The following is a 3,977-nucleotide window of genomic DNA, read 5'->3' on the forward strand; positions in this document are numbered from 1 at the left end:
GTACACGTACGTACAACGGCCAGGGTGCAAGAAAGTAAATACGGTCACGTACGTACATACGGGCGGGGTCTCGAATGCCTACTCGCGCATACGTACGGCCAGGGCTCGTGTACATGACTGGGTTGGAATGGAGAAGCTGCATCATCGTCGTGTTCATGGGGAGGCAACGGAATGCGTCGTGTTCATCGGGAGGCAACGGAACGCATGTTGTTCATCGGGAGCCAACCGGCTTGGACGGAACAGCCGATGGAAACGAGGCCTGGCATACCGTAGAACGGAGGAAACGGCTTTGTGTTCAACCGGCCATGGTCGAATGGGATCCTGTTCATCGGGAGGGGTCTGGCGTACCGCAAAACGGAGGAAACGGACCTCCTATGGTCGAAACGGGGTCCTGTTGATCGGGAGGGGTGTGGCGTACCGCAAAACAGAGGAAAGAGGCTTGTGTTGGAGCGCTACAGTCGAAACGGGGGTCCTGTTCATCGGGAGGGGTGTGGCATACCGCAGAACGGGACTCCACAGATACTGTTCATCTCCACCATCGACTGCCTCCACGGGCTACTATTCATCCACCGTTGACCTCCTCCAGCCTCCACCTGCGACTGTTCATCCAGCCTCCACCGCGCGCTCCTCCACCGGCTACTGTTCAACCAGCCCTCTCCACGGGGTCCTGTTCAACCACCCCTCCACGGGCTACTATTCATCCAGCCCTCCACCGGCTACTATTCAACCAGCCCTCCACGGGGTCCTGTTCATCCACCAGCTCGATCGATCGGGTCCTGTTCATCCAGCGGCAACGGCCTCTACTACCACGGGGTCCTGTTCATCCAACCTCCCACTGGGAACTGTTCATCCAACCCCCCCCCCAACAACGCTCACTGTTCATCCAGAGGCAGCATCGATCGGCTTCAGTTAGCAGCAGTAGCGAAGGAATCACTCGGGTTCAGTTAACAGCAAGGGATCGATCGATCGCTCGGGTTCAGTAACGCATAGCCTGCAGTGCAATCGCTCGGGTTCAGTTGGAGCCCAACACCTCGCTCGGGTTCAGTTAGAGCCCAACGCCTCGCACACACGCGCGTACGTACGAGAGAAACGCGCATCGCTCGACCCCCGACCACCCACCGTAACCGGGAACTCCCCGATATTTTCCTCGCCCTCGCTTCTACCATGGTTTTTTCCGTCATGGACGGCCCAAAGAATGTCATGCAGCTGCGTCTCCGGCCCGCCCAGGACGAAAAGCCCATTTTCTGTCATGATTTTTCGTCATAGATAGGAGCCCACCACATCTATGATGATACCGGGTTTTGTCACAATTATCGTCATAGAAGTGTTATAAGTATGAAAGAATTTTTTTTTGTTCGGCCAAAATGTCACGGATGTGTCTTTTTTTTGTAGTGTTAGTAACGTAATCAACAACAGCTAAAACATGTGTATACCCATTAGAGAAAGCAAAAGGCCCCATATAATCAAATCCCCAAACATCAAATGTTTCAATAACAAGTGAATAATTCATAGGCATTTCCTGACGTCTACTAATATTACCAATTCTTTGACATTCATCACAAGACAAGACATACTTACAAGCATCTTTGAAAAGATTAGGCCAATAAAAGCCAGATTGTAATACCTTGTGTGCATTTCTATCTCTAGCATGGTGTCCTCCATAAGCCTCGGAGTGACACTTGCGTAAGATTTGTTCATGCTCATGCTCAGGTACACAATGTCTAATAACACCATCTACTCCTTCTTTATAGAGGTGTGGGTCATCCCAAAAGTAATGTTTTAAATCATAGAAAAACTTTTTCTTTTGCTAGTATGTGAAACTAGGTGGTATAAATTTATCAACAATGTAATTAGCATAATCAGCATACCATGGAGCATTATGAGAAGCATTTATGATAGCTAATTGTTCATCAGGAAAGCTATCATCAATAGGTAGTGGGTCATCAAGAATATTTTCTAACCTAGACAAGTTGTTGGTCTAGGTTTAGCATCTTTCTTTTCCATAAGACATTTAATAGCAGCATGATCGATGTGAACGGTTACTTTGGAATCAACAATATAATATCTGAACTTATCACAAGCAAACACAATTGCTAAAAATTCTTTTTAGTAGTAGCATAATTTCTTTGAGCACTGTCTAGAGTTTTACTAGCATAATGGATAACATTCAATTTTTTATCAACTCCTTGTCCTAGAACAGCACCAACAACATAATCACTACCATCACACATAATTTCAAAGGGTAGGTTCTGATGACCCACAAGTATAGGGGATCAATTGTAGCTCTTTTCGATAAGTAAGAGTGTCGACCCCAATGAGGAGCAGAAGGAAATGGCAAGTGGTTTTAAGCAAGGTAATGTCTGCAAGTGCTGAAATTGTAAGTAACACTGGTATGCGTCGGTCCTAAACAAACGGTTTTTAACCCCTTTCCGCGACGGCATTTGGAACCGTTGCGAAGTGAGTGTGGGCGATAGGGGGGTCCTTCCCACACGACCCGGAAACCGTCGGGGATATGCCCTCCTGGCACACACACTCGACAAAATGAGGTCGTGTGCGACCGGCGAGCGCTCAAATACGGAAATACGTACAGCAGAGCTAAAAAATACAATTATACGGCGAAATTGTTTCCGGTCGCAAGTACATCCCACACAGTCAGTCCCCGCTAAACGTTTCCGTTCGTATGTACATCCCACACAGTCGCTCCAAGGAAAACGTTTTCGTTCACAGCTACATCACATACAATTTTTCCTGTTAAATCGTTTGCGTTATTGAATGTATCACACACGGTCCGTAGAAGAAACTGTGTGGCAAAGGCTGTCCATCACACACAGTTTTATGTGGTAAAACAGTTTTCAAGAGAAATTCATGTGTGATTGTTCATTAATCCAACACGGTTTATTCCTAGAAACTGTGTGTGTTGCCTGGTGTCATCGCCCACGGTATTTTTTCAACAACCGTTTGCAATAGCAAAACCCAATTAGCAGGCTAATTCGCCATTAGCAGGCTAATTATCCAATTATTCATAATCCATTCATTAATCTAATTGACATTTCATATTAAGCACACAATATATTTCATTTCCATATTAAGGAAGCAGAATTTCATAATTGAAATTCATCAGAGTACAACATGATATAGCTTCAGCACTCAGCTCCCCCATTACACAACTGCACCAGCAGCAAGTTCCACATGCAACATGTAGAACCTTTCGAAACTAGCATCATAGACGGTATATAGACAGATGCATCTCATCTGGAAAACTGCTGAAGCGGAAGGCGAATATTGAGCCTTCATTCATGTTGAAGGTCTTTGCAACTTTAGGCCAGTGCCTGTGGATTATTGACCGTCCGTCCTTCGTCCTCTTCAGGAACACTTCAACAATTAACCATGGGTGTTGTATGAAAACCTTCCTCGCCTCCTGACCATAGAGGTGGTTTGAGAGGTAATCATCAGTGAACTTCTTTGGAAAGGCCTGAAAACAAGGATGTGCATAAATATCTTCTCTATATTGGAAATGGGGCAAAGGAAAAAAAAAGCAAGGTATAATAGTTAGTACCATCTTGTAGTGAACTGGTGTCTTCTTCATTGTGCAGACAAAGATCTTGTTGTTTTTTGTCGCTAATTTCTTTATCCTAACAATCTTTCTGAGTTTCTTGATTTGATTGATATTCATGGACAACTCATTTCCCCATATGCAAAAAGGGTCGAACAGTGGGTCAAAACCTCTGACAGCAGGACCTACATGTGCAAGACCAAATTGTTAAAAACCAAAATATTAGAATGGTTCCTGCAATTGCACAATAAGTGCTATTAGAGAACGGACCATGCACGTGCTAACCTCGATTGTAAACCTCAGTGCTTCCCATTGTTTCCCTGCAACACATATAAGGTAGTTAGTCATCAGGTTAAGTAAGGGTTCGCATGCTATTAGTAAAATATGTTGATGAAAAATAAGCACATTGCAGATTCATCAGATT

This window comes from Aegilops tauschii, chromosome 3 (genome assembly GCF_002575655.3).
Source record: "Aegilops tauschii subsp. strangulata cultivar AL8/78 chromosome 3, Aet v6.0, whole genome shotgun sequence".
NCBI lineage: Eukaryota > Viridiplantae > Streptophyta > Magnoliopsida > Poales > Poaceae > Aegilops > Aegilops tauschii.